The 11,391-nt window shown below is 46.3% G+C and overlaps 1 pseudogene; it reads left to right on the top strand.

Moving 5' to 3' along the window:
* The first annotated feature begins 10,672 nt into the window (after positions 1–10,672).
* Positions 10,673–10,778, top strand: LOC141229002 (U2 spliceosomal RNA; annotated as a pseudogene).
* The last annotated feature ends 613 nt before the right edge of the window (positions 10,779–11,391 follow it).

The following is an 11,391-nucleotide window of genomic DNA, read 5'->3' as shown; positions in this document are numbered from 1 at the left end:
GACGTGAGTCATTAAAGGGATGGTACATACTGTAAGCTGGACGTGAATCATTATAGGGATGGTACATACAGTAAGCAGGACGTGAGTCTTTAAAGGGATGGTACATACGGTAAGCTGGCTGCGAATCATTAAAGGCATGGTACATACGGTAAGCTGGACATGAGTCATTACAGGGATGGTACATATGGTAAGCTGGCCGCGAATAATTAAAAGAATGGTACATACAGTAAGCTGGACGTGAATCGTAAGTATTAAAGCGATGGAACATATGGGAAGCTGGACGTGAATCTAGTATTAAAGGGATGGAACAATCACAATCAGAAATCTCCTGCCGGCGCTTGCAGCGTGATCTTCCTGTGGACGCTTTGATCCTGATACCTTTCTAAAAGCCATTGAACTCAGTGTTAGGGGTTCCCAGAGGTGTGATCCTCATCTATCAGACATTATCATGTAGAAATACTATATATCATTGGTCTAACAAGCACTGCAAAGAGGATCTGTCTCTAGATTTCACCATATAAATGTAGATTATCAAATTGATTTCTTAGACCTGATGAAGCCAGAGAACTCGCTTTCAAAAATCCATGTCCGATCAGCTGTATAATCCTCTTTGAAAGTTTTCTCCGCCCGATATTAAGATGAGTCTAGATACAACTATAAATTCTGTGTTATATTATTTGATAGTTGAAAGCTTCAGCTGGCTGGTGGATGGTTCAGCCGCGGAGAAAGTAGAAACTGTGTGCAAAGCAGTCATCAAAGCAAAAGGTGGCTACTTTGAAGAACCTAGAATATAAGACATATTTTCAGTTGTTTCACACTTTTTTGTTAAGTATATAATTCCACATGTGGTAATTCATAGTTTTGATGCCTTCAATGTGAATGTACAATTTTCATAGTCATGAAAATACAGAAAAATCTTTAAATGAGAAGGTGTGTCCAAACTTTTGGTCTGTACTGTATGTGTGATCATAATGTGTTTTTTTTTTTTACATATTGGACCTTCTTGCATATTATCTCGAACCGTCATTAAATTGACTCATCCCTGCACAGCAACACTGGCTTTGATGTTTCTAGTAAAAATCGACTGCTTATGCGCCGTTCATCATATGCAAGTTATCTAGGACTAGTCCAGCGGGACGTCACTTCCCACAAACAAATCCGACCTCAGATGCTGTGATCACACCCAAATCATGGCATCTTAGTCTCACCTGGCGAGGTGGATCTTCTAAGCCTCGGGTCTGGGTGGGCACACGGACCCCGGGTGTTGGTGTGGCAAGCAGGAAGGCACATGAGCAGCAAGGAATTGGCACTCAGGAATCTTGGGAGCTGCAGGATGGATGTAGCGTAACCCAGTAGGAATGGAAGAAAGTTAACGCAGAAGGTGGAGCACACCAAACAAAAGTCTAAAAACTCAATCCTAAGACCCAGGTGTGTGTCCTAATGGTCCATAAATAGCATTTAGGAGATTATGTCACTGAGCTACACAGGACAACCTGTAAAACCTGACGTGGAGCACAACACGGGGCAGCAGACCGAAGTGAAGGAAGCAGAGCTCGGATACCCAAGACAGGTGTATAATACTTAATTTCACATGCCCAATTTGCATATGACGGCCGGCACATAAAAAGTTTAGTCTTTTAAGGTAGAAACATTTTTGCCAGATATATACCGTGGATGTCAATGCAGGAATTTGGCATGCCTGAAGGACCTGACAGGTTCACTTTACGGGGACCCCCTTTGGTTCGTTTGAAGGGTCCCTTGACAATAAGCTGATCACAGCTGTAGTCGGGTGGACACAGCAACGAGGACTAAGTTGCAGGAATCATTTTCTTACCATTCCCATTAGAATTAATACTGTCCTAAGTCCTACAGAGCGAGGGGTGCAACGTGTCCGATAATAATTGAGGGTCGAATCAGAAATCTCCAGGGTAAACGAGACTGATTTATATTTGTATTCCAGTTTATAGAACAATTTCACACCCTGGCCAGAGATATCATGGGACGGCCCACCCGCGCTTACTTCACCATGGTACACCTCGACTACGATGACTTAAAGCAAGGCCTGGCTGACAAAGCAAAAAGCTTTGCAAATATATTACTAGATAGACTGGTGACAAATCACAGATTGGAGAATGAAGAGTGAGTAAAATCCTGGATTCAAGGAGGTTTCACAATAGAAAAAAATAATCTGTAATGGGCCTCTACCTGCCATGTGCCATTCAGGGGTCCTTGGGGCCAAGGTCAAGTGCTACTTCTGCTATGATTTCATACAGTGAGTTATAGATGCTGATGCTACAGTAAAAGTTAAGAATCTCACATTACTTTACTTATGATACCATAAAATATCATCACATTCCAGTATATAATATACAGGTGCATCTCACTAAATTAGAATATCATCAAAAAGTAAATTTATTTCAGTTCTTCAATACAAAAATTTAAATTCATATATTATATAGAGTCATTACAAACAGAGTGATCTATTTCACGTGATTATTTCTGTTAATGTTGATGATTATGGCTTACAGCCAATGAAAACACAAAAGTCATTATCTCAGTAAATTAGAATAATTAACAAATACACCTGCAAAGGCTTCCTAAGCTTTTAAAAAGTTCCCTTAGTCTGTTTCAGTAGGCTCCACAATTATTGGGAAGACTGGTGACTTGACAGATGTCCAGAAGGCAGTCATTGACACACTCCACAAGGTCTCAGAGTCTGGAGGAAGAGTGGAGAGGCCACAATCCAAGCTGCTGGAGGTCTAGTGTGAAGTTTCCACCATCAGTGATGGTTTGGGGAGCCATGTCATCTGCTGGTGTAGGTCCACTGTGTTTTATCAAGACCAAAGTCAGCGCAGCCGTCTACCAGGAAATTTTAGAGCACTTCATGCTTCCCTCTGCTTTTTGGAGATGGAAATGTCATTCTCCAGCAGGACTTGGCCCCTGTCCACACTGCCAAAAGTACCAATACCTGGTTTACACACAACAGTATCACTGTGCTTGATTGGCCAGTAAACTCGCCTGACCTTAACCCCATAGAGAATCTATTATAGAGAATCTATGGGGTATTGTCAAGAGGAAGATGAGAGACACCAGACCTAACAATGCAGACGAGCTGAAGGCTTCTATCAAAGCCACCTGGGCTTCCATAACACCTCAGCAGGGCCACAGGCTGATCGCCTCCATGCCACATTGCCGCATTGATGCAGTAATTGATGCAAAAGGAGCCCCGACCAAGTATTGAGTGCATTTAATGAACATACATTTCAGTAGGATAACATTTCAGATTTTAAAAACATTTTAAATCTGTTGCTATAAAGTATTCTAATTTACTGAGATAATAACTTTTGTGTTTTCATTGGCTGTAAGCCATAATCATCAACATTAACAGAAATAAACACTTGAAATAGATCCCTCTGTTTGTAATGACTCTATATGATATAGGAGTTTCACTTTTTGTATTGAAGAACTAAAATAAATTAACTTTTTGATGATATTCTAATTTAGTGAGATGCCCCTGTGTGTAATAATCTTTGCTTCGCTTAGGATCTGCATGGAATTTGAGAAAATCAAGGAACAAGCGTTAAAGGCTCCTGAAACTACTGAAGATGTAATAGAGGAGTTTGCGTTTGTGGAGCAGGCGAAGAATAAAAGCCTGGTAGAGCTAAAGTCCCGAATTGCTGTACGTACAGTACGTCCCTGGGTATAATTAGTGTAAAACATAATATATAGGATTATTCCGATATTTCTTGTGTCCTGGTTAATATGTATTTTTCCATATATAGGTCATGTCATACTAGCTATACTTACCAGTCCCCCTCCAGGTTTCAGTGATGAGATCCCCAACATGATCATGTGATTGCTGCAGCCTATCAGTGACTACGGTGGTAACCTGCTCCAGCCAGTGATTGGCTACAGAAATCACATGTCCACATAGAGCAGGAAGAACACAAACCGATGGAGGGAACTGGAGTTGTGGAGCATCAGTATAATTTTATAACCTAAGTTTTTGGAAAAAATATAATTGGTGCAACCCCTGTGATTGTAGATGCTAGATACATTAATACAGAGTGAGTTTCATTTGTTTCATTTTAGGAGTGTCAGCGGAGGATGAGTTATCTTCTAGATGTTCATTTATTTGTACCTGAAGATATCATCCTGAACTCAACAGTGTTACTGTGGCCAAAAAATATCAACCCAGTGTTTGATGAAAATGGGGTCTCGGGTGCCAGCCCCAATGAAGCAGCAGCCCCCTGCAGTGTCCAGGTAATTAAACGGGGCGCTCTGGGAGCGTTTTTTGATAACTGTTCCTTTCTAAAAGCTGATTGAAAACGGCAAGTATAAAGGAGAGGGCGAGCTGCTGGGGAAAAGAGAGAAGCTTATGCTGGAACTGGAGAAACTTTTGCGTCGGATGGAAGAATTTGCAGAGTGCTCTGAGCTGGATATGATGCAGCAGGTATGATAGTCACAGGCTGTGTTATAGTTTTCCCTCTTCTTATTTTCATTACTTTAAGACTCTTTTCATATTTGTACAGATTCTTTTTACCCAAAACGCATCATGGTTGTCGTGAACGATAATTTTTTTGTGCAACACAAAAGATCATTTCACCCGACGATCAAGTGTTTGGCCATTCGTCGGTGATTGGCAGCCTATTTATACTGCACAATTATCCTTAAACGAGCGTTCCTGGGAAGTAGTTATAAAATGCTCCCCAACTCTGGTTTGGAGTTGCATTAGGCTTTTTTTGTGTTGTTTCTTTTGGGGGGGTTCTATCCCTTTTTAAAGGCAAGAATCAAAAATATTGAGACTACAGCCAATAGTGTAACCTGAAGCTTCAATGCAAAATCTCCATTAGGGCCCCCAACTATTGCAGGTCTTTAATAGTAGTGATCTTCTCATATGAGTCAAAGAGACCTTTTGAGCCCCCCTTAGCTCCAGATGTGACTGCAACCCCTGCACGCACTGTAGTTACGCCCTTGACTGCAGCATTATTTTTTCTATACAAAAAAAACTATGAAAAAAACATAAACCCGACTGACCACCATTATCAGCCAGAACAGTCTTTATAGAGGCAGTCCCTAGTGCTTAACCTGAAGTGCAGTCAAACAAAGGCAGGTCAGAGGCAGTCATCACACCTGAGCACTGGCGTATGAAAGCATCCACTAGGCCTGAAATGTGTTGCGTCCAATAGGCCTGAAACGCGTTGCGTCCAATAGGCCTGAAACGCATTGCGTCCAATAGGCCTGAAACGCGTTGCGTCCAATAGGCCTGAAAGGCCTGAAAGTTACACCTCTGACATCAGCTGTCTATAAAGTGGAGCATATAGGAGTCTGTATTCTGCAAACGAGAAGTAAAGTTCACCGGTGAGAAGTCAGTCTCATACTGTAACTTGTGAATGTCTAACTCATTTTCTTTAATGGAGGCAGTCCGGTTAACCCTTTACTTATCTGTGTATTGTGCCTGGTTTCAGTAAGTGACAGATGTGAGGACTGTACAGAAGCGAATAGCAGACGCAGAGGAGGCGGTGGCTTATATTAACAAAGAAGAAGCACTGTATAAATGGGACCTTACAACATACCCTCAGCTGGATTCTTCAAAAGTCAACATTGAACCTTACCAGAAACTTTTTGCACTGATTTACAAATGGCAAAAAACTGAAAAAAAGTATATGCACCCCATTGGGGAATTCTGAGTTAACTCTTGGCATGCCGTTATTTATTAACACCATACGTGATCTGAAGTGGAGAGTAAATGGTACATTTAAACAAGCTGATAATCATTCCCAATTATCAGCCCGTGTAAATGTGCCTGTAATCACCCGATGAACAAGCAAAACACTAATTCGTTGGGAACTAATCATTTATGGCAGCAAAAAATCATCTTTAACTACAGCACTTCGCCCCTTGTAATGTTATAGGGACAAAGTATATCTAATAACCAATCGTTCTGTCCCCATCACTGTTCTTCGGTCCTGGAAATAACCAAGCGCCAAAAGTCTTGCATATATTACAAGGGGATTATGTGTTATTAAAGGGCTGTCCGGCCTTGGGGCACAAGTCTGCAGTCACTCCATGTGACTGCAGACATGTGAATCCTCACAGCATGTGTACTGTGCGCGTAATAAGGATTCTCCAGCATCGGGAGCACAGGCGTGTGACAGCAAGTATGTGATTTGCATATATACGGTCACATCCCAACTAGACATATCCGGCCTTGCTCAATGCAAGCACATTGAGTGGAGCCAGACACGTCTAGTCGGAATGTGGTCAGAAGTATGCAAATCACATACTTGTGGTCACATAACAGCCCGTTCCCGGCACCGGAAAATCCTCGCAGTGCGTGCAATGTGAGGATTTACAAGTCTGCAGTTACATAGACTGTAGACTTGTACCCCAAAGCCAGACAATCCCTTCTGCAAAATAGGAGATAAATGTATGATCGGTAGGGGTGCTCTAATACTGAGGACAGAGGTTCCAAAGTCTGCTGTGTGAATGGAGTGATCGTGCGCATGCATAGCCAGCACTCCATTCATGTCTATGGGAGCAGTCATGCGCATGCGTAACCATCACTCCCACAGATGCACACATGCTTCATTCACAAAGCTGTATCTAGGACCACCGCTTTCAAAACTGCTGGGGGCTGCAGCAGTCGGACTCCCAGTGATCAGACATTTATCAACAACCTTGTGGATAGGTGATTAAACATTATTTATGGGACAACCATAGCCATAGATGTAGAAGAGAAAAAAAGCAGAATAAACAGTAATAGATGAGCTAAAAACATGAAATTTATCAAAATATGTCTTGAAAAATCTCACGCTTCCAGGTGGATCGACGGCACTTTCCTTGACCTGAACGGAGAAAGCATGGAAGCCGAGGTGGACGAATTCTTCCGAGAGGTCTACAAGATGATGAAACTATTTCAGCAGAAGCAGAAGAAGTTAGAAGAGGAGAAGAAAAAGGCGGCTCAACACCGGACACTGTCTGAAGATAAGGATTCGGTGGACGAGGAAAAGAAGGAAAGCCGCATAGTTCTCATGTGTTCTGCCATCACAGAGCAAATCAAGGCTTTTAAGGTAGATGCATCAAATAATGGATATATCAGTAATCTGGGCCAGGTTTGCTGGAGCACGCTGTTACCTCCCAATCCCAGCCAACTTCAGCACAGTGGTTATTATCGAGACAGCAGCGGTGGTCAGTCTCCTAGGCAACGATCTGTAAACAAAAGAAAAGTGTTAATATCTCAAGAACGGCTGCAAATGTCAAGAAGCAGTAAATTGCAAAAGTGCAGGTTTTTACAATATCTATGAAGATGGGAATAACCCTTTAATTCATTTTTGGAGCCGTAATCCCGGGACACTGATTATGATTGACTCCTTTTCAGGAAAATATCCCTCTGGTGAGCATCCTTTGCAACCTATGCCCCTCCCATATATCCATCCTGGCCTCCATGTGTCCAGCCTGCCCCCCTTCATATATCCATTCTGTCCCATATATCTATATATATCTATATCATATATATATAAATATATATATATATATATATCTAACAGTTTTGATTTATATATATCCATCCTAGCCCCCCCATATTTGCATCCCACCCCACCCCATATATCTATCCAGGTCCCCACGTGTCCAGCTTGCCCCCCTTCACCTCCATGCGTTCATCCAGGTCCCCACGTGTCCAACTTGCCCCCCTTCACCTCCATGCGTCCATCCAGGTCCCTACGTGTCCAGCCTGCCCCCCCTTTAGCCCCATGCATCCATCCAGGTCCCCACGTGTCCATCCTGCCCCCCTTCAGCCCCATGCGTCCATCCAGGTCCCCACGTGTCCAGCCTGCCCCCCTTCAGCCCCATACATCCATCCAGGTCCCCACGTGTCCAGCCTGCCCCCCCTTCAGCCCCATGCGTCCATCCAGGTCCCCATGTGTCCAGCCTGCCCCCCCTTCAGCCCCATGCGTCCATCCAAGTCCCCACGTGTCCAGCCTGCCCCCCCTTTAGCCCCATGCGTCCATCCAGGTCCCCACGTGTCCAGCCTGCCCCCCCTTCAGCCCCATGCATCCATCCAGGTCCCCACTTGTCCAGCCTGCCCCCCCTTCAGCCCCATGCGTCCATCCATGTCCCCACGTGTCCAGCCTGACCTCCCTTCAGCCCCATGCGTCCATCCTTGTCCCCACGTGTCCAGCCTGCCCCCCCTTCAGCCCCATGCGTCCATCCAGGTACCCACGTGTCCATCCTGCCCCCCCTTCAGCCCCATGCGTCCATCCAGGTCCCCACGTGTCCAGCCTGCCCCCCCTTCAGCCCCATGCGTCCATCCAGGTCCCCATGTGTCCAGCCTGCCCCCCTTCAGCTCCATGCGACGATCCATGTCTCCACGTGTCCAGCCTGCCCCCCCTTCAGCCCCATGGGTCCATCCATGTCCCCACGTGTCCAGGTCTGCCCCCCCTTCAGCTCCATGCGTCCATCCATGTCACCACGTGCCCAGCCTGCCCCCCCTTCAGCCCCATGTGTCCATGCAGGTCTCCACGTGTCCAGCCTGCCCCCCCTTCAGCCCCATGCGTCCATCCAGGTACCCACGTGTCCATCCTGCCCCCCCTTCAGCCCCATGCGTCCATCCATGTCCCCACGAGTCCAGCCTGCTCCCTTCAGCCCCATGCGTCCATCCATGTCCCACGTGTCCAGCCTGCCCCCCCTTCAGCCCCATGTGTCCATCCATGTCACCATGTGTCCAGCCTGCCCCCCTTCAGCCCCATGCGTCCATCCATGTCCCCACGAGTCCAGCCTGCTCCCTTCAGCCCCATACGTCCATCCATGTCTCCACGTGTCCAGCCTGCCCCCCCTTCAGCCCCATGCGTCCATCCATGTCCCACGTGTCCAGCCTGCCCCCCCTTCAGCCCCATGTGTCCATCCATGTCACCATGTGTCCAGCCTGCCCCCCCTTCAGCCCCATGCGTCCATCCATGTCCCCACGAGTCCAGCCTGCTCCCTTCAGCCCCATACGTCCATCCATGTCTCCACGTGTCCAGCCTGCCCCCCCTTCAGCCCCATGCGTCCATCCATGTCCCCACGTGTTCAGCCTGCCCCCCCTTCAGCCCCATGCGTCCATCCATGTCCCCACATGTCCATCCTGCCCCCCCTTCAGCCCCATGCGTCCATCCATGTCCCCAATTGTCCAGCCTGCCCTCCCTTCAGCCCCATGCATCTATCCAGGTTCCCACGTGTCCAGCCTGCCCCCCTTCAGCCCCATGCATCCATCCATGTCCCCACGTGTCCAGCTTGCCCCCCCTTCAGCCCCATGCGTCCATCCATGTCTCCACGTGTCCAGCCTGCCCCCCCTTCAGCCCCATGCGTCCATCCATGTCCCCACGAGTCCAGCCTGCTCCCTTCAGCCCCATGCGTCCATCCATGTCCCCACGTGTCCAGCCTGCCCCCCCTTCAGCTCCAAGTGTCCATCCATGTCCCCACGTGTCCAACTTGCCCCCCCTTCAGCCCCATGCGTCCATCCATGTCCCCACATGTCCAGCCTGCCCCCCCTTCAGCCCCATGCGTCCATCCATGCATCCTGGGTAGGTGTTTATGCCCCTGCATCCATCCATCCTGGGTAGGTGTAAATGCCCCTACATCCATCCATCCTGGGTAGGTGTAAATGCCCCTCCAGCCATCCATCCTGGGTAGATGTATATGCTTTTACATTCATCCATCCATCCTCGGTAGGTGTATATGCCCCTCTATCCATACATCCATCCATCCTGGGTAGGTGTATATGCCCCGCCATCCATCCATCCATCCTGGATAGGTGTATATGCCCCTCCATCCATCCAATCTATCTATCTATCTATCTATCTTTCTATCCCTTCCTTTCTGATATAAGCTGCAATAATGCATTTGTCCTTTGCTACACCTTTGCACATACACCATATACCTAATCAGTGGCCTTGTTATCAGCTGCTACTCTTTTAATTCAACTGTCCCATCAGTTGGGTGTTGCTAAGTACCACGCATTTAAAAAAAATGTGGGGGCCGTTACGATTTCTTTAGTGAAATGCTGGCTCCCTCTGGTGGAGCACTGACTTCTTTAATTTTCTATCTGTGGATGAAAAAAAGATAAAAAAAGTTTGGTCTGAGATGTTGTTTTAAAGTGCTAGCTATGTCTGTCAATCAGAGCATCCTATTGGTTTTCACCCAGGCAGATAGATTGCTTGCAATAGATGTAATGAGTGAATGGAACAATGGAATAATGCAAGAGAATGGGACAATGGAACAATGGAATAATGGAAGAATGGAAGAATGGAACATCATTGCACGTGTCATAATGGGCTCCTAGCCTTTATCTGGCTGTGCTTCTGCAGTCAGCTACAGTCTGCAGGGAGCCTGCAGACTAGGAAGAAGGTGGACCGCCGCTTGTTTGTTCACTAATTAGTTATCCTCTCCCCATCCCCTTGTCTGCAGGTACATGGGACATTGGGGGGGAGGGGAGCATGTTTGAAAATAGGCAGACTCATGCAGATTAAAAATGCACGCTTGGGCTGCAGCTGCAACAAGCAGTAAAGTTGTGGGTTTTAAGATGACTATTGATGAACAACATGTCCTCCTAAGGGAAGTCTTTGTCCCTATCCCTACAATGGGTGCCTTCTTGAAGACAGGGTGCAGTCATAGGCCAAAACCAATTCAGGTTATCGCTTCTCGGCCTTTTGGCTAACATCAAGTGTAGTATATGTTCTCATTTAGTATATGTGCTTTGCTTTAACCAATATATTGTATTGCAATGTTATCTATCTATCTATCTTCCCACCTGCTTGTTTTCCCTCTATCCACACCCTCCTCTTCTTTGATTGACAGCTCTGGCTTCATAGAACCAGAGAAGGAAGGAGACAGAGGTAAAACAAACAGGTGGGAAGGTGTATATAAAGGACTGGCCCACGCCGTGATTCACGGAGCGCTTGTACTTGGTTTCAACAGTCATTCTGTGCTGACAGTCCCTTTAAAATCAGTGTTTCCCAAACTCCAGTCCTCACGGCCCCCCACAGGTCATGTCTTCAGGATTTCCATAGTATTGCACAGGTGAGAGAATTCCGGATTCCTTGATGATACTTTCATCACATGTGTAATACTGAGGAAATCCTGAAAACCTGACCTGTTGGGGGCCATGAGGACTGGAGTTTGGGAAACACTGCTTTAAATGGAGCGGTGCTGCAGTTTTATTATTCAGCAATTAGCAGGATCCCCCAACAATTTCTTAAGCAATGAGAAAATGCAGTCCCTAATGATGTCCTCTGACAATAAGCGGATCACGGACAGCAGATGCATTGGGTTCTGCATTTCTTGGAGAATGGGATGGGGCAGCTTCTGTCTTCTCAGTGATACAATCAGGAAGGAGATGCAGCGTGAGACAAT

This window comes from Phyllobates terribilis, unplaced genomic scaffold (assembly GCF_046119375.1).
Source record: "Phyllobates terribilis strain yellow unplaced genomic scaffold, ASM4611937v1 Scaffold_442__1_contigs__length_1511491, whole genome shotgun sequence".
Lineage (NCBI taxonomy): Eukaryota > Metazoa > Chordata > Amphibia > Anura > Dendrobatidae > Phyllobates > Phyllobates terribilis.
This window is presented reverse-complemented; position numbering and strand designations above follow the sequence as displayed.